We start from the raw sequence: 23,857 nt of genomic DNA, 5'->3' as shown, positions 1-23,857 counted from the left end.
TATTTCTGCAATATTCTGATTCTGATTGATGATATGGTAAAAATCAGATATGGTCATCAGAACAAATGAATTTAAAAATTTGACTCCACAAACTGGCTAGACAATAGCTTCCCTTTTATGTACTTATTAGGTACTTACCCTGTATATTAAAGGGAAAACCTTTTTTTTTTTTACCACCTTGGTACATGATAACTAGTCTATGGATATAATAGTAGAACTAAATTACTCTAATGATTGCTTTTTTCTAGGTAACAATCCAGTTCATACAAGTAATAAAAAACTTATTTGAAAAAAATGAAGTATTTTGCCCACAAAATCCTTAATACCAACATTCTTTGTCCCAAAAGACTTTTGCAATATTACCAGAAAATCCATGCTGCCCCATCAGAAAAGACTGAGAGACATTATAAGAGAAGCTTCACAAGCTAAGACTCTCATCTGCAGATTTGAGTCCTAAATTTAAAATAATTGCTGATTTAGATTTCAGCATCCAAAGGAATTCGAGTCTTAATTTTTACTTTCTTATATTAAGGCACATGTATCTTCCTAAATATTTTGCTGTATTGTGACTGTATTCATTATAAAGGCTTAACTTACAATAACCTCGTGAGTCATACCATGGAGGTACTGAAGTACCCACAGCCAAGCTCATCCTTCAGTAGCTCCCTGGACTAGCATTTATATTCAGCAAAGTGTGCTTTTCTTATAACAAAACAAATATCATTGAGTAGGACCTATTACACTGCTTCCTTGATCACACCATAGCATTAAAGAAATCAATTTTCAAAGCAGTCCAGTCTAAGGAACCTATTACTGTCAAAACCAAAAATTATTATTTTCATGTGAGGACAAAGTGTTGTATCAAACTAGGGAGCTGAAGAATTTTACTATTCAAGAAGTGTGACTATATAACATTGCAGTCTTTATATCATCTAAGTTTAGACAGTTATTTAGTATTACAGTACAAACACTGCATGCTTTTCAAAAGAACTTCTACACATCTTTCAATAAACAATACCTTGCTCCATTGATACACTCAATAAAATAAATGAGACAAAGAGCAAAGTAGCTCACTGCAGAGATCCATCTCACGCTATAAGGGCAAAGAAAATGAAAGTGTAAGAAATGCCACAAAGTTGCTCGAAAATAACTCCTCTTTTATCTAGCAGCCTGTTCAATAGAAAACTCATCTCCTAAATGATAGCTTCCAGTTCCCTCTCTGCAGTCTGAAAGGAGTAAAAATACCTTCAGTTTTTTGAGGAGTGTTAAAACCACAGTGGAAAAGGGACCTACCTAATCTCTTTGCAAATAGCTCAGCGTGGTAAAAGTAACTGAGAAGTTATCAGTTACGTTAGCAAATGGGAGAAGTCTTGTAAAGGGGATAATTTCACAAGAAAACATAAAAAAAAGAATTACTACATCATTTCGACGGATGATAGCATGTTCTCAGGTATCATAAATTTCCTTTAGTGTGACTAAACTGATCACAGAAGCACAATGAAAGATATGTACTTGTGAATCAACATTTCAGTGGCTTGCTGACATTCATAACAGGACAACTTTAGACACAGATTGGAGAAAGGAATTTAGAAAGAAGTTTAGTATCACAATTCACCTTTTTAAAAGCACAGCATCAGAATCACCTTTGTCATCAGATCATTTTCAGTCTACAGCTCTGAGGAGGCAGGCTGGACACAGAGAAACTACCTGCTGTTGCACCCACAAAGGAACTGTGGAGGTAAATTCTTCAGTTCAGATTCTGTGCTGAAACCAGGGAACACAGACCTATATCTTCCAAAAGCTGGAACCAGGAATGAAAGAGTCCCTGCACACATCCTTTAGGAAAATGGTAGAAGACCTATAAAGAAAGAGGTGAAGCAGAGGAGCCCATATGATAAAAAGCATACCAGTAACATCAGGAACGAGGAGTTCCAGTGAAAAAGTAATTGACCAGCTGGAAAGGAATGCAGGAGTACCACACATGGAGGCTGAAATGGACTCCCTCCAAAGTAGCTGATTAAGGAAGCAAATGGTCCAATCCCCAACAGCAAATACAGAACCCATCTCAGTGCTAGTGGAACAGAAGCTATACATCACTAACCCAAGAATCATGAGTTAGACTGGATTTGAAATTCACCAGCCACCTGATTATTACCTCATACAGCTGATTTGTAATGGTAGTAATAATATAACAATCTATGGAGAGAAGGAGGTTGAAGAATTATAATTCATGTAGTACATCTTGTTGAGGAAGAACAGTAAGGGAACATGAATGAATCTACTTGTTCTGAGGTTCAGAACAAAAGGGAGAAAGAACTGCTAAGTGACTGAAAAGGACATGTACAAACTTAAAGAAAAAAACAAAACAAACCCCATACAACATTACCACTCTGGGATTTCCCTCAAAGACCAGAAGGACAGATTAGATGATGTATTTGTGAAGAGTAAACCAGAGCACAGACCTCAATGATAATATAGGTTACTGCCTAACATTCTTTATGAATACAGCAGGACCCATGATGAAGAGGAAGCTTCTGAAATGTTTTAGTGAGGAGTAATAAGGGGGGGGACTAGGCACTGCTTCCCATTTGCCTCCAATTAACAGAGAATGAAGAGTGAATGGGAAGATTAAGTGGTAATATAGCTGAGATTGGTCACAAAAGGACAAAATTCTTGAAAGTTAGAAGGAAAATAATTCAAACTAAAAGCAGTGTGTTTCAAGAAGGCAAACTCCATTAAAAGGACTCTTAGCAAAAAATTTCCTGGGAGACTTGCCAAAGGTGAGAAAAGAAATTAGAGTGAAGTGGTAGCTCTTTAAAAACTTATTTACCCAAAGGAGAAGAAAGGCTTCTGATAGATACTGAAGAATATTGCCATTTCTTATGCATTTTTTTTCTGCTTTTAAAATTCCTTCTTTAGTCGAAAGGCCAACATAAACTGGTTTTCTGTTTTAATTGGTGCACCAGTGATAAAGGATTAAGATCCTGCAAGGAAAGGATGAATGCATTTATGAATTCTTGTATAACCTCAGTATTTTCAAGCCAAGTGAAACAAACTTCATCTTGAGGTATACAAAATCAGCAAATGATAAAAAATTAGCTAAAAGTTGTCTACAACAGTGACATAGCTCAGAGCAGTAGAGTGCAGCAATCCCTCATTTCCCCACTTACTCCATGTTGGCTCACACTGTGGGGCAGTTTTTCTGCATGTGAAGGGGATTCCTTTTGGATGAAATTAAATCAGAAGATCTGTTCAAAGTGCAGCAACAGTCTCTAAAAGGAACAGAAAGGTCTGAATCAATGTGTGATCTGCAGCACAAGCAAGTTCCACAGCAAGTACCAAGTGCACATGCACCGACAGAATGCTCTCAAACCACAGAGACCTCCTGTGTCCTTCTGGTTCTTGTGCCACTTACAAGCCTAAAGGTCTCAAGGTCAGTAACCAGTTCACACAGATGACCTCATCTAAGGGTATTCTTTTATATTATACCAAGACCTTCTATGGTTGAATATACTATCTTCTTGCTTCTGCTGCCATATACCTCTTCAGCACTTTTCTGATTTGCTTGTCTCACCTGCCTGCTTTTTTTTTCTTTCTTTTTTTTTAATTAACAATGATTTAATTTTCCATCTTTCCTTTCCAATCAACTTCTTCAGGCTCATAGAAGATTCAAAACATTGCAGTCATAATACCAGTTCATGGTCAAGGGTCTCACCTATGTTGCCTTGCATCCATAAGTTCTCTATCTACTGTCAGTCATCCCCAAGATTTTGAAGTTCCATCTGTCCAAATGCAAAACTGCATATCCTCCCTCATTTATCCTGCCTCTTCCTCACACAAAGGAAGAACTGAGACATTGAAAGTCATAATTTCATGGTGTCAACTTGATCATTTGCCTCCTCCTCAAGACTGAAGATACCATCTCTTCCATTCTAGCCAATACCCAAACACAAAGCCAGGAAGCAACGGGCACTATGTGTTACATTTAGGAGAACAACAACTAAAATAAGATTTGCTTTGATGGAAAAGAGCATGAGAAGACCCAGGTGTTCCTGTCACCTTCACTAAACAGATGACATGATCTGGCACTTGCTGAAGCACGCCAAGAAGCCCGGACACCTGAAAGCAAGAGTTTGAAAAATAGCTTTCCTCTGGCTGTCTTTGAGCAACATGTATAATAGGGATGTTTTCTCCAGGGCCCCAGAGTAATCATAAAGTAAATAAATATGCATACCTATAGTCTAGCTTTTGGGTCCTTGATACAAACTGTTTTTTCTACTGATCTATTCATATTGCACCACAATAGTTTTTGCTGTGTGGCTCATAATTACACAGCCTATGAGTACAAAGTCTGTGAGGGCTCATAAAGGACAGATGAGAGCAAACTGTAAAGGTGAAAACTAGAAGGCAGAATTGGCATTTATCTTTTAAAAGGCAAAACAGTGGCAGTAAAGATCAACTTACCTTGAATCCTTTGAAAAATATCATGAACTCTGCCAGAAGACATAATCAAACAATATTTGTAGTAAGATGGAAGATGCCCATGAGATCTATGAGATGCAAAAGCAATGAAAAACCAAAACAGGATAAGGATGACACAAGGGGTAATGCAAATAAACATGAAATAAGAAGAGGGAGAAAAAATAGAGAGACGTACAAAGAAGGGCTAAAATTGATTACAGTGTTCAAACTGGTGAAGAGAAATTAAGTAAGCACATGATAAAATACAGAAACATGTTCTTCATGCCTTCTGATAATTAAACAAACAGTGGACTTATAATGAAGGAACTGAGAATCAAGCAGGTGTCAGTAGAATATTTAGACTCTAGAAACTAGACAAGAAAGATCTTACAAGGTTGAGCAATATCCATTTGGAAAGATTTTAAATAAATTTTTGGACAGACATATCAAGAATGATGCACAGTTTAAGCTATGTTGTAGCAGAGGGTGAAGCATCTGACTTTTGGAAACCTTTTCCTGACATTCTCCCTATGATTCTTTTTAGATTTCCATGCAGAAACTATTACACACCGTATGTATCTTCACAAGATGCCTCATCTTTGTTGAGGAAATCCTTGTATAAAATGCATTTAAATCTCTTTAAGTACACGTCCAGGTCATGTGCATCGAGATGCACCCCGCCGAGTCTCTATCTGTGTGTCCCCCTTCAACATTGGGTATAACATTATAGGTTTTACTAATTAGCATATCTATCAAAGATTCCCCAATGAGAGGCTCAAGTGAGCCCCCCCCTCCTCAAGGAGCCTTCCCCTGGATGGTTCTATCTTGGTTTACAGAATGTGTTGTGGAGAGGACCTTGGGGTCTGGGGCACACTATCCTCTACCTACAAAGCTTCTAAAATGTTTTGTCTCTTAGCTGAACAAACAAGTCCAAGAATGTAGACAAAAAGCACTAAGAATACAGAAGTTGTAAAAAAGGTATAACAGGGGTATAAAAGAAAAGGCAAAAAAATCATCATGGCATCACCACAGTCAGACATAATGCAGCTGTCAAATAACAAAGCAAGAATTACTCAAACACAGAAAAGGGCATCAAGCTTTCAAAGACATAATATATAATATTTGATTTGCCTGGTATTCAAACCTATCAACGTACCTCATACACACCTGTAAAAGAGGTCTAAAAAACATGGAAACTTAGAAATATGTCTTGGATTACAGAAAATATTTTCATGCAGTATCAGTAGTGTTGCATGTATTCCTTCAGCCAATTAAAACATGAACAGAAATATTACCGCAGGCCTGGGCCCTAGGGTACATCACCGTGTCCCGCAGCCATAGGGAGGAGGAGGAGAGAAGATCCAGCAGACAGGAATTGTGCAGCAAGATTGATTGATTTAATTATTTTAAAAACTCTTTTATAGACTTTTTTCTTCATAGTCTAATTGGACAAAGGACCAGCCACTCCTTGGGGGTGATTGGCTAAAATCCTAAAACATCCATTGTCAAAATATTTTTCTACTATACCATAAACAAGACTTTAAAAGGCTGCAGGTGTTTCATTGTTTACATAACTCTGCTGCCTCTTCTGTGAGAGAGAAAAGTCTCTCACGGACTTAGAAAATAGCAAGAAAATCCTTGCTAGCAGCATTTTTGTATCTACACAGAAATGCAGAATCATTGCAACTGGACTGGACCTGTGGTGTTTGACTTATCCAGCCTACTGGGTGCTCACAGCAGCTACAGCAGCTTGCTCCGGACACTGTCCACTTTGCCTCCAAGGACCACCTCCTTGAGCAACCTCTTTCAGTGCCTGATCAACTGCACAGAAAAACAGGTCCTTTGGGTGCACTTTACTTAAATTTGAAAGCTAAAGAGTTTATCTCAATTTTTTTGCATTACAAAAATAGAAAGAGAACAGAACATATTGTCAAGGCTCAGACCTGGACTATGCAGAACTAACATGAAGCTCACACAGTGAAATGAAGAGGTTCCTAGTGCCTGCTGCAGGGGAAATCATGGGTCAAATGAAGGCACTGAGGTTTCTGCCACCCATTTTTAGTCAGTATTTCAGGAAATATATGCAATATAATTTTCAATATCTGAGTTTCAATATCTTAACAAAGTTTTTTAAAATAAAAGAAATATGACAAAAGATGAGATCTAGTTCTTTGTTTTTTGTTTTTCTCCCTACTGAAAATCAACCCTATGATGACACCTGGTCAAATGTGAAGTTTATTTCAAATTCTTATAATTGAAATCCAAGAGTTATCATAACATTCACACAGAAATGGAGACCATAAACAATCTGAGTTGATTCCTTCAGCAATCCAATTTTACTTAGTTATACTTACACTGCGGTTGCCCAGAGCTTTGAAGTTTTTCTCTCAGATAGGTACTCATTTTGATGCCGTGATACAAAGATATAGATGTCATAATTTAGTATGGTACTACCTTTCACTGCATAATGCACAATTTTCTACAAACGTTCAAGAAGTTATACTTAACAGAGCTGATAAATGCTATATACAGACTGAAAAGCATCCTAACTCTACATTTCTAACCTTATCTTTATAAATCCAAAGTTTGCAAGCATTTAGAGCCATGTTAGTTCCTATCTTCACCATAAGAAATTTCCATAATAATGAAAAAAGGATAAGGAAATACATGTTGTTAACCTCAAGTCCCACAATCAAAGCATTCTGCCTCCAAGCTCCTGGTTGTCAATGCCAATAAAGAGCTTAAAGAACTCAATTATATCAAGAACTTAGACATTTTCAGAAAGACACCTTTTCCAGAATATATTTTCAGATTTTAATTGCCTTTTTCATTGCTAATTCATGAGCCTCATACTGACAGATATGGTCACGTAATGCTGAGCCTCTGCACTATTATGTAGCACTCAGTCTGGGAAGAGAGATTGCATTGGCTGAAGTATCCTATGTTACAAACAAGTTTTCTTCATATCTAAGACTCCCCAGTATATTTCAAGAACATATTTTACAATTGTACGATGAATTAAAGCTGCTGCTGACTGATACTAGAAGGAGGAAAAAAAATACAAACTAACCAGCAGAACAAATATGAACATGGAGTAAATAAAGTACTACATTAAAACAAGCAATATGGTACGAGAACCCTAAATGATCTTTTGCCTTTTAATCTCTAACGTGCACTGTGTGTTACCACATTTCTCAAAAAAATCTGGTGTTTTATCTCTACAGATTCTGAGATAAAATATATGCATTACCATTCTGAGATTAGAGCCTAAGTTTACACATGTAAAAAATTAGATTTAATCAAGAGTAATAAAGCATAATGTTAATGGATACAAGTTATATGTGATTTTATTTTTTTCCTTCTGCATAGGTATATTATACAGATTCCAGTTTTAAATAACTTAAAATTGTTGGCAGGTCCATCTGTTTTCTTATTCCCTTTGGAACAGGCTAAATATAACACAGAAGTCTGGAATACATTGTAAGTTGTTTTATTAGGTTAATTTGATCTTGTATTGACATTAGTATGAGTCAAAATTAATGGCTTTTTAATGACAGTACATACTAATGATTAATTAGAAGTACTGAGAAGGGGTGAAGGCCTGGCTTTAAAAATTATTAATATGACAAGTTTTTCAATATTACTATACATAAAACTGATAACATGTTAAAAAAAAAAAGAAAAGAAAACTTAAACTAGCTTCCATCTTCCTTCCTTTCTGGGAATAAAAGGAGAACAGAAATAATATTTGCTTATATGGATGCTGTCAGTATTCTCCCTAACCCCCCTTCTCTCCAAGTATTTTTCCCTGGAAATGAAATAAAGACTGTAAAAAAAGAGTGAATACCACATCAGTATGAGAATTTATCTACAAAAAAAAAAAAACAAACCCCACAATGCAATTGTCATTCTGATACAAGTTTAGTAAGCCAGGATACTTTTAGTAAATTCTAGTTGCAAACCAGAAAAAGCACATTACATTCCCCTGCACACATCCAGTTAAAAAACTAAAAAGAATAAGAGTTAGAAACAATTTAAAAAAAATAGTAAAAATATTTTTAAAAGGGAAGTCCTCAAGCCATTTTCTTCAGGAGCTACAAAAATGAATTTGAGTGAAAATGTATTGAGATAAAACCATTCAGGGAGGAAAAAAGGACAGTATCTTTAAAGATACTGTGAACAATGAGATTCAAAGGAATTTTTCCCAGAGCTCTGCCAATGTCTAAAATGAGTAATATATATTTTACTTATATACAAATGTTTAATGTTATGTAGTAATGATATTGTTTCACCAGTTGAAATACAACATTTCTCCACTGCCCTGTAATAAATATGATCATGAAATGGCTGATGCAAAAAAAAAAAAACCCAAACAAACAAAACCTCCATAAATCCTTAGATCCTCAAAACCAGTAAAAAAATGTGGATTTTAATGTGTTAATTGTTAATTTCCCACCCTTATTTTACCTCATTTATCTTTATGATTTTTTGCTGCTACTCCATGCCTCCTTAACCTTCTTTCCATTGAGCTGTGATTTAGGACACCCATTGTTTGTGACTTGCTACTTGTCACTGCACAGTTGACCTGCTTTTCATTCCTCATTCTTATTTAGCAACGAACTTGGTATAGACTAAACTTGCTGGGTGCAAAAAGGTCTCAGTGGGTTGACTTTGGCTATATTCAAGGCCCTTTGTGTGGCTTTTGGTGGGTTTTTTTTGTTGGTTGGTTGGTTTGTTTTCATTTTTTTCATGTCAAATCACATTTATTTCTATATGTACTAGATTATGTTCTTTTCAAATATAGTAATTAAAACCCTCTACACATTCCACAGTAGTTCTTCATTACCTCTATCATAACATTTTCTTCAATATCATTGCATGTTTTCAAAATTTTGTTAAAGGTAGATTATTTTTGATTGATGCTTAATAGCAGCCTAAAATATAGACCATTCTAGAACAATTATATAACTTACAGAGAATTCTACAACAGTTAACATGAGCACTGAGATATATTCAATTTTCAAAACACTTCAGTCACTTTATGGAGACAACAATTTCAGTGTGACTAATGACACTCTGAGTCACACATGCTTGAAGAAATGGCTCAGTAAATTCAACAGCCTGCATGTAAAATGTCCCCATGCTCTGTGTAGTCAGCAAGATATTTCTGTATGGAAATTTATATGTATGCAGACAATGACAAACACTATTTTAGAAAAGGCTTTTGACACAGCCAGCCATGTTCTTCAGTGAATTGTTTGCAAAAACAAACCACTAGTTGGGTAAAAAAGGAAAGAAAGAGACCAACATAATTGAGACCTGCTGATCAAACTAATGAACAAGAAGCAAATGCACAGGCAGTGGAAACAGGGACAGATATCTTGAGAAGAGTCGAGGAATGCTGCCTGTCTGTGCAGGAATGTGGTCAGTAGGGCCAAGGTGCTGCTGGAGTTTAACTGGGCAAGGGATGCAAAGAATAAGGGCTTCTACAGGTATGTCAGCCAAAAGAGTCAGGGCAAAGAAGGTGTGCACCTGTGATGATCAAGACTGACAACCCAGTAACAATGGATGAGGAGAAGGCTGACATACTCCATGCCTTTTCTCCCCTTCAGTCTTCACTGGTAACCTCTCTTCCCATGTCTCTCCAGTGGGTGGACAGCAGATTTGGGACTGAGGTAGGAAAATTCCTCCCATTGTGACAGAAAATCCAGTTTGTGACCATACAAACACAGTTGTGAACACAGTTAAGTCTATGGGATCTGATGACATGCATCCCTGGGTCCTGAGAGAATTGGCTAATGTAGTTGCCAAGCCACTCACCATGACACTTGAAAAGTCACGTTGCCCAGAGAGGTGGTGAATGGTCCATCCCTGGAAACATTAAAGGAGGTCAGGCATCATGGGTCTTTAACCCTTGCCTAGATGAAGGTGTCCCTGCTCATTGCAGTAAAGTTGAACTAACTAACTTTTAAAAATCTCTTCTAACTCCAACTACTCTATAATAAGTCCTACATTATAAAATTTTTTTTTAAGACTTGGGTGAGGAGACAGAACCCCCCAATAACAAATCTGTAGATAATGCTTAATGGGAAAGATAAGTGAGGAGCTGATAAAGTTGAATAGCAGAGCTTCAGAGATGGGCCAAAGTCTAACAATTTCCCCCAAGACACACATGGGAAGAATAACAGCATGCATGTAAACAATTATCTGAGTACCAATCCTGGGGAAATACATTCAAGGCTTACAGCAGGTGACAAGTTAAATATGAGACTGAAGGAAACTTCTATTTCCCTCTACTTGGTCCTGATGATGTCACATCTGGAATACATGGCCAGTTCTTCATTCACCCAACCCCAGCTCAAGAGTGGCTATTAAATTCAGAGAAAGTTCTGTGCAAGGCTGCTACGATGGTCAGGATCCCAGAGAACATGACTTACAAGATGATGCTGGGGGAACTGGAGCTTTTTAGTCTGGTGAAGATGTGGATGAGGGGAGATAGAACACAAATTTTAACTACATGGGCAGCAGTTACAAAGATGTGGAGCCTCAATTATTACAATATAACAAAGGTACATGACCACTAATTGCACACTACTAGTCTGAGGCTGAACATTAGGAAAATCCATTTTTCTAGGAGAGGAGGACAGTGTGTGAGCATGATGTTGGGAAATACCGTAGAAGCTCCATACTTGCAGGTTTTCAGGACACCAGCTGAACTTACTCTGGTGTTCATGGAACTTGACACAGGAGGCTGGGACAGAGGACTTCCAGAGGTTACATCTATCAATTTTCCCGTGAATATTTGTGTTCAAAAATAATTGGAAATATCTCTACAGATTTACTGCTACAAAAGAGGTATATGCTTTTGAAAAATGTTGCTTCCTGTAAGATAAAGCTGTGTAGAAATGGAACAAAAAGATGACTAAAGAAATTAAAGCCTTGCATATAAAAAGTAAGGTTTAAAAAAGAAAATTATTTAATTTAGAGACGGTGTGAAGGTGGTACACAGCAGAAAGATAAAACACAGCTAGAGGTAGAGCAGAGAAAAAGCGAGTGCCATAGATATCTGTCATATGAAAATGAAAGAGAGCAGAAAAAGTAAATTACAACTTGGAGAAAAAGAAAAAGAATCTAGCTATGCAACTAAATTATAGAACTCCCTGCCACAATTCAGCACTAAATCCCTGCAATTCAAAATATAAGCCCAGGATTAAGCAATAGAAATTTGAAGCTGGAAAGAAAGCCACCCTGTTAGGATTTCAGTAACCAAGCATTCACTAACAGGCTTGCTGAAATATTTCCTGCAATCTGTACTGGCCACTGCAGAATGCAGGGCAAGACAGTTCACTGGTGTTCCTGGAAAAGGCTTTGAAGGGTATAAATCCTCACATACACAAAAGACAGGTTCAGTGCAGCCTCTACCTTTTAAAAGGTTGACAGCACTGAAGTACCCATGTGACAAGACCCTGGAGTTTGATCTTTCCATTTTTCTATAACAATAAATCAAGCGGTAATACAATTTATTCTACTATGCCTTTTGAATTCCAGCTGGTAGAATTATGCCCTGTTAGCATAAAAACAATATTTTATTACTGCCAAGTGCTATTTATCATTTCAGATGTTAAATTCTTAGTGGTATTAATTATTTATAGGGCAAAGCCAACTCAACTATTAAAATGTAAAATAAGGATGCAAAGTGTCCTTTGATGGATATCCTTTGAAATATAAAAGTGTCATAAATCTTCCAGTTGGGTATTTTTCCAGTTTAAGCCCATCAAGTTATATGAACTTACCAGAAATGCTTTGTGCTGTTCAGTCTAAGTAAGCCACCTATTCACTAGGTAATACAACGTGCTTTGCAACAAGATTAGATAGTTGCAATTCACAGAAAGCATCTTCTATGAGCAGACTTCAAAGTCCTAGTCTCAGAGCTCACTTTGCAGCAGATAGGAATAAATGCCAACTGAGGTAAAAGCTTTTGCAGGGAAGAACACTCTGTACTTGCAAGTATAGTAGACACACACACACAGACAAAAAAGCATTTTCCATCAAGATGACGAAGCATCGAAGTTTTCTTCATAGATAGAGGAATGGCATTGCTTTAATTAGAAATTCCTGGTTTCATAAAGTATTTGATATTCTAAACCATGAAGTGAACTATAAAAAATGAGAATCAGTCTGGCTTGTACATTAAGCCAGGTGTCTTGTTAAAGTTTAAATAATTATAGCTGATTTTCTCCTCTTTAAATAAGCAGAAGTATAATCAGGCAAAAAATTCTTTCTAGACATCAATATTTAGCTTTAGCAGCAGTTATAATCTAGAATAACATTTTTAAAACTAGAAGTTGGGGAGGGAGGAAGGGGAGTCAGGGAAGAACCCTAGATTTATGCAAAGGCTAGGAAAATGATTACATTATTATCTTATATTTGTATATCAAATATATTAATATACTTCTGTAAGTTTAGACGATTTTTAAAATTAATTTTCAAATGCTCTTTTATTTTCTGGCTAGTATTTTAACTACAGAGTCAAAAATATGTGAATAGACTCTTGATCAGGGGTGAATAAAAGTACCCAAGAACCCTAACAAAATCTAGTGGTAGCACTGCATAAAGCAACTCAGCAGGTTTCACAGGAATAAACATATCAGTAAATAGGTTGCTCATGAACTACCTTTTCCTATCAAGAATGTTATTTCAGGGATTTAGTTAGAGGTAGAAAGAGTAGTGCAGGACTTCAATTGTGCAGTCATTACAATGTGATGACTGTATATTCCCTTTGTAACGTGTCTGATTCTTCTGTATTAGGCATTTTACATAGTGAAGTTATACACAGTAGATCCTTAAATTATGTCATTTAACAGATGACAACAACAATGTAAGGAGTTGGTAGATATGACTTCAGCTGAAAAGTGACACCAGCAGTTGGGTTTGGAAGAAATGTACTCCTTTGTACCTGAAGGCAGGGAATAAAATTTTCCCAGAGTAAAGCTACAAGATGTGGGGTGCTTTGTGTGGGTTTTTCTGGTTGATTGGTTTTAATGTTTGTTTGTTTTTTTAATAGGGCCACAGTTATGAGACAACTGAGGCAACAAAAAGCAATTCAAGACAATAAAGGTTTTGACAAGAAAAGATTTCAATACAGCACTGAGAGCTCATGGAATTCAAACTGTTAAATCCTGGGGTAAAAAGTACAATTTTCAGAGATTGCATAGTCGGCGTGTCTGCAGAGGTATAGCTGTTTCCTTGCCAAATGAACACATAGCAGCCTTGCATAAAGATCTCTAATGTTATTCAGCATTTTGATGAGATGGTGAGTTATCTCATAGCCTTCAAAAAGTGAGACAGTCCATCTAAAGAACAAATAACTGCCCCCCTTTGTTATGAGAAATAAATTGAGCCCCTTAAGTATTATATTTTAAAACTTATTTTCAAACCACTGCATAGGTACACAGTTGAGCTTTAAAGTTCTTTTTGTCTTATTGTTATTCTTTTGGGAATAAAAATACAAAAATACAAGAAATACCCCAGTATTTCCATTGGGGCATCAACTCCAAATCAAATTCAGTCATTGGAGGTGCAGGAGCATGAGTAGATGAGTGCTAAAGTTCTTCATTTGTTCATTTTGAAGGGTTTTTTGTTGATGTTGGGTTTTGGAGAGTTGGTGTGTTTAGGGGTTTTATTAGGTTTGGGTTTTTGTTTCTTTGACTTTAAATATGTTTTACACTAACACAAGTCTCTTGCCATGCTACATCATCCATTATGACTTTTAACTCTTTTCTAAAGATTTTCCTTCAGGTTAACTTCCCTCAGCCTGTTGCAAAGTCAATGATTTTTGTCCCTAGCTAAATAACTTCCATTCAAGTTTTTGTCTGGGTTTGGGTTTTGAGTTTTGTTTGTGTGTTTTAACATGGCATGTGTATGAATGTTTGATCTACATGATAACAATGTACTGTTTGCAATTTTTCTTCCTCACAAATGTTCACACATCCAATGTATATGTTGTGCCCTATATGCAGCTATCTCCTTTTAATAATAATCTCTGGCATCAACTACAGGTCATCAAGAAAAATACTGATAATAAAATCACTGAAGAGATTATGGCATCCATTTATGCTCCAAGACTGACTAGACAGTTTTTAAACTGGTAAATACATCTCTTATTATTTCATTTTATATCAAATAAGAAAAAAATATAGAATTATATCAAAAGCCTTAAATTGCATTGATCACAACTATTTTATCAAACAGCATGCAGTACTACATTTTGCATAGTCTCTGGTACGAATGCTGCATGCCAAGCCCAAGAATAACTGCAGTAATGCTTTTCTCAAGTCCCTTTTGGGTTTTTCTTACAGCACCAGACCCACCACTAAAGAGGAATTCTTTGCTTTACTGAGTGCAGGGATGATTAGGATGACACTAACAAGATAGAAACCATCCACTTTATAACACATCTGAGTATGTGCATAGCATGAGTCTCATAGAAAAGAAAAATAAAATTCTGTACTTATGTACCTTTAAGAGACTAACAGTATTTATAATTTTATTTTTTTCTTCTCAAAAGGAGAAAAAAAAATCAACAATATTTGCTACAGGAAGAATTTGAGATATAGAAAGGATTTTTAATGAAAAATTTTGCTGTTCTCTTCCAGTGCTTTGAGAAAATGATATCCTGTAGAATACTAGATGAATTATTCTTGAGCTGGAAACCAATTACATTATGTTTTGTTTATATGGTATCAGTGTAACTTGCCTGAAGCATGGAAGATGTGAACACTGATCACTTACATTAGATTCCAACATTTTCTTTTTTATAGATACGTTATTTCATAACAAAATGAAGGAAAAAAAGCCTCCAGAAAATATGATATACATACATATAAACCCACAAAATTATACACACACAAACACATATGTATATAGATGGGAAGAAGAGAGAGAGATTTGGGTGGACACCAGGCATCCCTACCTAACAGAAATGTGATATTTTGGGATGCAACCGTTTAAGAAAAAAAGATATTTTAAAGGTCCTTCTAATATTTTTTCCATGTTATTTTGTTATAAGTGTTAGTTTTATTTTCTCACACCAGGGACTAAAATGAAAGATCACATCACTCTCAAACATCTTATATTTCTGTATTTGAGGGACCTATCAGTAACATTTGATATGAGATATCCTAGATGATGATGTTCTAACATTATCTCAGACCCCAATAGATAAAAATACTTCATAACAGCTAAGCTAAAAATGTAATCTCTGTGTGGTCCACTGATCTCCAATCCTTACAGCTGAATAGCCCATACAACTTGTTACAAGTGCAGAGAAGGGTTGAACACAAGAACTCCTTTGCTTGCATCATACAGATACTGTGCACACACAGTGCAACAAACTCAAAATGAACAGGATATCCACTCTCCCCCTGACAAAGCAGAGGGGAGTGAGTTTTAGAAATTGTTTAAACCTTGTTTTGTGGAAATCCCCAGAAATTGTACCCATTAGGAGCAGACTAATGTGAGCAATTTGTCCAGCTCACCACTTCATTCTGAAATGCCCATGAACAAACTGGTCACTAGCAAGCCCTACAGGCTAGATCAAATCCTCTTCTGATCAAATCCTAATATATCAGAGTCAACAAGCTTTTATCAGAAAAGTGAAAACAAATATACCAACAATCCAAAATTAGAAACATTTCTGGATAATAACATCAAAACCAACACATACATTCAGTTATGGGTGTAAGAGGGTTTTGTTCAAAAATATGTATTTATCAAAACAAACTAAAAAATCCCTCCAAGAGTTCCAAAACTGCTCTAAATATTCCAATGCAAAATGATAGAATTAACATTTTAATATTCTTAAAAGAAATTTCAAGATCTCAAGAACTGCCATACTGGCTCCGACCCAAGGTCTGTCCAGCAGCACACCCTGTTCTGACAGCTGTCAGCAGCATTTGATTAGAAAAATAATAAAATAGGACCAGTGCAGAATGATACTTGCCCAGCTATAAAGGCTCTGAGGTGAGACCTGGACTCCTGTGTTTAATGAACACTGATGAATATATCGGCTATTAGTGGGTTTAAGCTTTTATAAAAAATCTATTTATACATTTGCCCAGCTGCAATCTTCATAGTTCAAATGTGCTTAGAACTAATTTGAAGTAACGTGTTTCATGTTTCCACTCCTAATTTTATAGTTCCTTATCTATTCTTCCATGTTTGAGAGCCATTCTTTATAAGGCGTAGCTTTCCATTCTATGATCCTGTTTCTCCAATATTTTATTCTCAAGATGCAGTGAGAGAGATTCATGGTGTATTTGAAGTGGGAAATTAGGTGCAGATGGATGGAATAGGATAATAGCATACTTCAGGTGTTCAGGATTTTTCTGATAAATTCCAAACCCATAGCTTGGTATCTGACTAAGCCACTGGCCTCAAGTTTTCAGAAGTTCTAAACATGTGCTTCACTATAAATGTAGACAGTATAATACCTTTGTCAAAATAACCGTGAGTGGAAAACAAAAGACCATCCATTGTAGATGAAAACTGGATTGTTTTTGTTCTTAACAAAAATAAATTTTCTCAGATAATGGAAGTAGTGTTATGGAGGATTATTTTATGATTTACTGTTAATTTCTGCAGTTAGAAAATCCAAAACTTTAGGACATATAAAGATGGGTTTGGATCTTTTCTATCTCTTTGATATAGTAAAAAACATTTAAAGGTCTGAAGGACTTAAATACCTTCCTTGTTCTTCTGCTCACGTGGAGCTTGTGGATCTTTTTTCCTTTTTCTGATGTTGAAGAACATATATAAGTTTGAAACTTTAAGTGTACCTATATAACATCCTCTGTCCTGTAACTAAATAATCTGACCCCATAAACACAGTGTTTAGTTTTCAAATATATCATGACACTGGGGACACTTCATGACAGCAAAATGATATAATAATAATAACAACAAAACCAAAAACTTAGTCAAGAAATTAAAATAAATTTCACATCAATAACTGTGCTTACAATTACAAAACTAATTCATCATACTCTGCTTAATTTTCTCAATAAATAACATCTTAAAAATACTTAAAAACTACAGTTTCCCTAGCAGGGGACAGACCTCTGCAGAGCATAGTTAAATTGTTTTCACAGACAGGGACAAAGACTGGTATTCCTATTTACAAAATACTTCAAAGAGGAAATATTTCCTACTTCTGATTATGCATATTTAAAAAGAAAGAAATAATGTGTGACTGACGTGTGATTGTATACTCTTGTATAACACTAACACTTAAAACACGTTACCTCTCTTTTCTCATTATTTAAAATTAAATTACCTTGTTTAGCTGATTTATTATTAAGCTTGTGTAGATAGGGAAAATTATCTAAAAAAAAAAGAAAGAGCAACTGACTCCAGGCTAATATCCTTGAGCTCCTGAATGCCACAGGTAGACACAGTCAGAAACCAAGGTGAGGGAAAGGTAACAGTCATCTATGTCATCATCCAACACAACCTCACAAAACACAACTGGAGTTTTGTCCCAGTGACACTTAGCATCTATTTTCACATTACCTTCACAGAAAACACAAAAAAATACAGGCAAATAGAATAATTTGTCTGAGTACTGAAATGGTTAAGATGGCAGAGAGTGAAACAACAGACAATGAGATAATGGTATTTTCTGAGCTACAGAATATATTGTTCTGTTAAATGATCCTTGACAAAGTTTTCTTCTATGAATTTCTTGTAGTTTTTTTCAAATCTGTACCTGACATACAAGAGTTATGGTAAAAGCAAAAAAAAAAAAAAAAAAAAAAAAAAAACGAAAACCAAAGCAAAAAAACCAAATTAAAAAAAAAAAAAATCAAGCAAATAAAAATAACCTACTAAAACCCTAAACCATCAAACCAAAATCCACAGAAGATACTTGTCTATATTGCCAGCTAAAATGCACCACACTCCACCCATAGGCAGTTTTTGGCTTTGGAATTGTGAAGTCCATCCCCACCAGAACTCTCCATAAAACATTCCTGGGCACTGGGACCACCAAAGCAACTAAGGATTAGAATAATCCTTGTAAAAAGATAACTGATGAGGCAAGACAGTAAGGAGATTAAATCATGCAGATATAATTCAGAGAAAAAAAACCCTAAAAAAATTAGCAGTCCCACTTGTGGCTTTACAAAAATATTTTTCTTTTGTGTTCGAAAGAGACAGTATAGTTTCATCATGCCTATGGATTTATTCTCTGCAGAGCACCCAACTGTCTCAACTGTGCAGAGCTAAAAATATGGACTCCCATCTTCTGAAAGGGGCCCATGAAATCAAACTCCACATTGCACAAAAACTATCACTGTATTGATTTTTGCTATTCTTAAGGAAATTGTTCTATTTCCCAAGAAATTATTTAATATTTATGGCTTTAAAAATAAATACATACATATATATGTTTTCAAATATCCATTAAAATACTTTGAGCAATTGTATGAGTATTCTGAGAGTAGAAGAATATATGTCTAAGCATGGACTGCTGAAAACAGATTATTTGCATAAGTGCATCAAAACTAATTTTGCTTATCCCTTGACTGCACTAATATAATACACTTGGTTTATTACTTGTGTTACACTTTACCTGGTAAAAATCCAACTGTGCTTAGCATTGTACAAAGAGAAGATAGAACTTGCTGCTATCTATATAACACAAAAGTCATAATCTAATAAGTCATAGGCATTGATGAATGAATGTGACTGCAAGAAACAACTAACGGAAAATTAGGTGAGTTTTAGTAAGAACTTGAATTTACATATACAGTAGAATTATTCATACACAGCTTTAAGTATACAAATTTAAATATTGAAATAAACATAATTACTAAGCATACTTTAACAACAATCCCTGAAACTTCTATGCTATTTGACATCAGCCAGTTGTCTTCTGTGCAGAAAGAAGGCCCTACCACAGGGTCCTGCAGGAAGAGAACACCAGGGAAGTGGAAAATGCACACAGATTTGTGTTATCAGTGCTGAAAACCCTGGCAGCTATTCATGCACAGCTTCATTTAAAATGTGATAATGTTCCAAATAAAATTCAAATTAATTACGCGAAAGCTAGTGTCACTGCTGAAATCAAGTTACCACTATTCCTAGATTCACAGCCAGGCACAGTAACTGGAAGCAAGGTGATAAAGTGAGAGCACTTATACAAGGGTGATTTATGCAGGACTACAGAAGGCCTATTTATTGGATTGGATTTATTTATTGTATTTAATGGATGAAGAAAGGAACCAATAGCAAAAAAGCCTAGGTGGGGTGTCAAGATCCCAGTAGTCGCTCAGTTACAGATTTCAATGGATATGAAGCTTTTTTGTAGAGGCATGTAACGTTACAGAGCATGTAACTCCAACTTTGAGAAATGAGATGTGTTCCAACCCAGCATTTTGTGTGTGTCATCAGTGGTACAGAACTGTCCTGGTTTGGGCCAGGACAGGGTTAATTTTTTGCAGTAGCCAGAAGGGGGTGTGGCTACCAGGACACAGAGGTGTTTCTCTACCTCCTCAGGTCCCTGCTGAGAGTGGGAGGAAAGGGACTTGCTTCAGAGGAGAAGGTTCCTGCAGGTTGAGAAAATGTGGCAGGGGGAGATATCCAGTATTATTTATTGTCGTGTGTTTTCCTTGTGAATCGTTTCTTTCCTTATAGGTTTTGTTATTAATATTTTTTGCTGTTACTGCTCTTTCTCTTAACTGGTTGCTGTTTCCAGTAAATTGTTCTTATCTCAACCCACGATCTTTGCCTTTTTTGCCTCCAGCTGGAGAAGGGGAAGGGGAAACTAACTGCCTGTGGTTTTAGAGGGAACACTAAATTCAAGAATACCATTCCTAAGCCATGACAATAACAAACTTCAGAAAACGCTGGAATGTTAGGGAAATGCAAAGCATTAACAGAAGCCATACAGAAACAGAGCACAGTTTAAGGGAATGTCAGAGATTTTTAGATAAACAGGGAAAGGTTGAGAAAGAGACGCTGATTTTGCAGTCTTTCTACCCTTCCTTGGAGTCCGTGGAACTGTTACCTCATTTTGGGAGAAAGTCTTCATGCACTTGACTTGTTCTGCAAAAGCATATCTAGGTCTATGCAAATCCCACTTAATGCATCAGAAAGACATGAAGGGAGAACAGAATCATCCCTACTGTTGTAATTTAGAGCTAATATGGCCTTGTCAGGAGAGGTACAACTTTTCTCTTAACTGTTTCTGCTCAGGATTTTAACCTCTACATACTTCTTAGAGGATCAGATATAATTTATACAGATTACTGTAGGCTGCAGTTCTAGTCTCTCATACATCTGTGCCTCCATCTATTATTCCTGCAACTTCATTATTAACTTTAAACTATTTATTAACCTTCTTTAACATTTATCACCTTAAGAACTCCTGCTCACACATCCAAACCCCTCAGTGAAGTACAGTCCTCTGAAGCATTACTCTGAGTTTTTTCAGTGACTCAGCCACTTGATAATTAGCAAAGTCCCTACCAAGATTGATCACCTAGAGTCTAATTAAATACTCAGTGTGAACATTTCCTGATTAAATTCAATTGCATTATGCAAAATTAACACCAAGCCCAGACACCTATTCTTCACTTGAGGAATCCATGCCAGCAGTATTCTCTTTTACACCTTTACTTCATCCCAGATTCTGTTTTCAAGTTTTTTATTATAAAAATATTACTGTTTTTCATAACTCTAATACATAAAATATTGAAATGCTATCCTTCTGCAGGGTAAAATAACAAATAAGAGAGAATAACAGCTGAACATGAGAACACTCCCTCCTCCAAAATCAGTGAGACTTAGGAGGATCAATTGCAGATTTCCCTCCTACTCAGAGGGACACCAGACTGTCATTCTAACTACTTGCAAAGCACAGTCTACTGCATAAATTGATACTCCACACAGTTGAATTAATATAAAATAAAAAAAACCACTGATTTTTTTGTATCCAAATTAAATCTCCTATTCAGAAAATAAGAAATTTTGAAATTTAGAGATACTGTCCCACTGAACTGTGTCACAACAATGTGTGAAATATGCAGATACAATGCTTCGAAAATGACAGGATACTGTAGAGACAAAAAGATCTAAAACCACGAAGAAAAATAAAGGCTAGAAAGCTCACAGTTCATACAATTCATACAGAAAAGCCACAGAAGTATTCAGAAAAGGAGCCAGGTAGCTTTTTTTTGCAGTTCTAAAAAAGTAAGATTACAGTAATATGTAATGTTTTAGTGAAATTAAATTGCTTTGTGGAGCTATTTCTCTTCTGCTGTTTTGGTTGTTTTTAGTTTCTGGCTTTAGAGTCAGAGACACTTATTTTAGGACCTCGCAAGTAAGACGTTGCTTTCTCTAGAATCAAGCCAGCATCCTCCACCTTCACAACCTTTCTCCCAAATTCAGTTCACACTGCTCCTCCTAGGGCCACAGGATCCTTACACATCCTGAAACCCTCTTCAGCTCCAGCATAATTTTGTTGACATAAAAGAGAAATTAATGTCTGAACACTGTATGGCATCTAGATATCTTTACACTAAAAAAGATGTTAATTTATGATTTGGGAATGCTTGATTGAGTTTTGAAAAAATAGTCTTGAAAGTTAAAAAAAAAAAGCAAGAATCTACAAACAGACAAAAAGAATCAAACCCAAAGAAAGTAAAAAGACCTCAAAACTCTTGTTGCTCTTACATGATCATTGTTCTACCTATATAATACAAGCAGAGCTGTACATTATAATGGGGAGTATAGGAAAAAAATACATTTCACATCTCGATTGAAAGAAACAATCTTATATAAATGTTCTATCAGCCAGAAAACTAAATTTAGACAGTAACTGAGGAACAAATAAATTAATTTCTGTTGCAAATGGCCATTACAAAACCGTTTACTAACACTATTAAATGGGTTTTCATTGTATATCTTACAGTAAAGTAGAAGATGAATTTGAAGGGTGTTTCAATCTGGTAAACAAACACGTTTCATAATTTAGTCCCTGGATAAACTAGAACAAAGGAAGTTTCCTACCTATAAATGCAACTATGCTAAAACCTTCCTTAATGGTAATTTTGCAACACAATTATAATGCAGCAAACAGAACATTAAAAGGATTAGTAGTCACATGTAATGGTAGCTTCACCACCAACCATCAACAAAAGATGAAGTAAATAGCAAAAAGAAATATCAAAGATTGAATCATCTTAAGATTTATAACACCATGAAAAGTGGACATCAAAACCAGCTAGGGTCTGCAAGGCTGTCCTAGCAACAAAGAGAGGCAGTGGAGTTTCTTAGCACTGTCTGGGTGTCACTGCCAAGTTTATTCAATATCACCAACACCATTGCTGGGGTAATGGTTTCAGCAGGAAACGCTGGGCACTGGAAACCAGAAGTTTGTCATCTTGCCTGGCTCACCACAGCAGAGTGGACAGTCCCCTTAAAACCCCTGCTGCCCACCAGCTCCCACCTTCTCTTTTGTATACTTTTGCTATTAGTACTTCTGTTATTAGCATGTTTTAGTAAATTATTTCAATTTATAATCTCATTTATGGTCCCTTCCTTACCAAAGGGAGCAGAGGAAAGGGAGTGCCTTACTTGGAGTTTAATTTCCCTGAAGGTGTTAAAACCAACACAAATGTTAATGGTTTCAGGTTTTTATACTACCCAAATTAGTTTCATTCTTTTTAACTTGAAGTTGACTGCTCTTTTCTCTTTTACAGTGTATCAGATGAAATAATATTTTCCCATTCATGAAAGTTAGCAAATAAATCTGAACAATGAGGCACTGTATACCTGCCTATGACTGCAAATCTAGTATTTTAAGAAAATACCATTAAAACAATCTTAATATCAAGATAGTGAATTTACCTTATTTGACTAACACAATATTCAGCGCAGCTCAATGAAGGTATTTTCAAGAATGCCTATCACTGGTTTCTGCACAAAATTTTGTGCTTGTCAGGGGGAAACAGAACCTTTCAGCTACATTTATGCTTGCTTAGATCCCAAGGGCATTTTTAGGCCTCCCTAATTAAGGCAATGCTTTACTAGTGTTCCTGCAGTTGCAGGTAATTGGCAATCACTAACAGCAGGGTTCTGATGAGGATTTACTTTGTTAAAATAGAAAAAAAAAGAAAAAACCAAACAAAAAGAAAAGAAGAGAAATCTGTTTATTTATTTTATTTATCTAAGCCTAATCCTACAAACAATGGTAATGAATTCCAATTTAGCTTAGATTCTACTAGGTGAGCTATTTTATCAGTCAGTTACATGAAAAATTCAAAGACCTAAGCCATCAAAACAGGGATTTTTCATAGTTGCAAAATGCTGAATTTTAATAGTAAATGTTAAATTT

At 35.8% G+C, this 23,857-nt stretch overlaps 1 protein-coding gene across 21 annotated transcripts in view; it reads right to left on the bottom strand.

Moving 5' to 3' along the window:
* Positions 1-23,857, bottom strand: part of SGCZ (sarcoglycan zeta) — a 346,473-nt gene that overhangs the window by 126,006 nt on the left and 196,610 nt on the right. The window contains exons 1-4 of one of the 21 annotated variants that reach the window (XM_069014026.1): positions 23,371-23,495; positions 4,465-4,550; positions 3,171-3,272; positions 2,831-2,984 (exon numbers count right to left, since the gene is read on the bottom strand). The exons of 16 other annotated variants lie outside the window; for them this stretch is intronic. The gene's annotated coding sequence lies outside the window, so the exon portion shown is untranslated. Of the gene's footprint in view, positions 1-1,615; positions 1,859-2,830; positions 2,985-3,170; positions 3,273-4,464; positions 4,551-23,370; positions 23,496-23,857 lie in introns of those variants that run through there. 4 more of the 21 variants (XM_069014024.1, XM_069014023.1, XM_069014025.1 and 1 more) reach the window with 4 other exon arrangements.

The sequence above is a fragment of the Aphelocoma coerulescens genome, chromosome 4, assembly GCF_041296385.1.
Source record: "Aphelocoma coerulescens isolate FSJ_1873_10779 chromosome 4, UR_Acoe_1.0, whole genome shotgun sequence".
Lineage (NCBI taxonomy): Eukaryota > Metazoa > Chordata > Aves > Passeriformes > Corvidae > Aphelocoma > Aphelocoma coerulescens.
The sequence above is the reverse complement of the archived record's forward strand: the minus strand, read 5'-3'. Positions and strand labels throughout refer to the sequence as shown.